Raw genomic sequence first — 322 nt, 5'->3', positions numbered from 1 at the left:
GCCACCACTATGTCTGTTACACTAACACTTCCAAAAAAGGAAATAGAGCGTTGAAGCTTGGACAGAGCAGCAAAGGATCAGCTTCAAATACCGTGATCAAGAAGCCGAATTAAGAGAGGAAAAAAAATTTAATTTCCATCCAGGTCGCATCGCTCATATTCAGAGTCACTTCGGACACCTTTTCCGGTTGAGGTCCGTCGCCGTCACGGCTTTGATTGGCCGCGACGGCAAGCAGCTTAACGGTGATTGGCTGTGGTGCGAGACAATCTGACGGTGATTGGCTGCCGTGCGAGACAACCCGACGGTGATTGGCTGATGGCGT

General features: G+C 50.0%; 1 protein-coding gene across 1 annotated transcript in view; it reads right to left on the bottom strand.

The window, feature by feature from the left end:
• LOC119594546 (calcium-activated chloride channel regulator 4A-like) overlaps window positions 1–322 on the bottom strand; it is a gene marked incomplete in the record, with an annotated part of 22,624 nt that overhangs the window by 3,673 nt on the left and 18,629 nt on the right.

This window comes from Penaeus monodon, chromosome 34, assembly GCF_015228065.2.
Source record: "Penaeus monodon isolate SGIC_2016 chromosome 34, NSTDA_Pmon_1, whole genome shotgun sequence".
In the NCBI taxonomy this organism is placed as follows: domain Eukaryota; kingdom Metazoa; phylum Arthropoda; class Malacostraca; order Decapoda; family Penaeidae; genus Penaeus; species Penaeus monodon.
The sequence above is the reverse complement of the archived record's forward strand: the minus strand, read 5'-3'. Positions and strand labels throughout refer to the sequence as shown.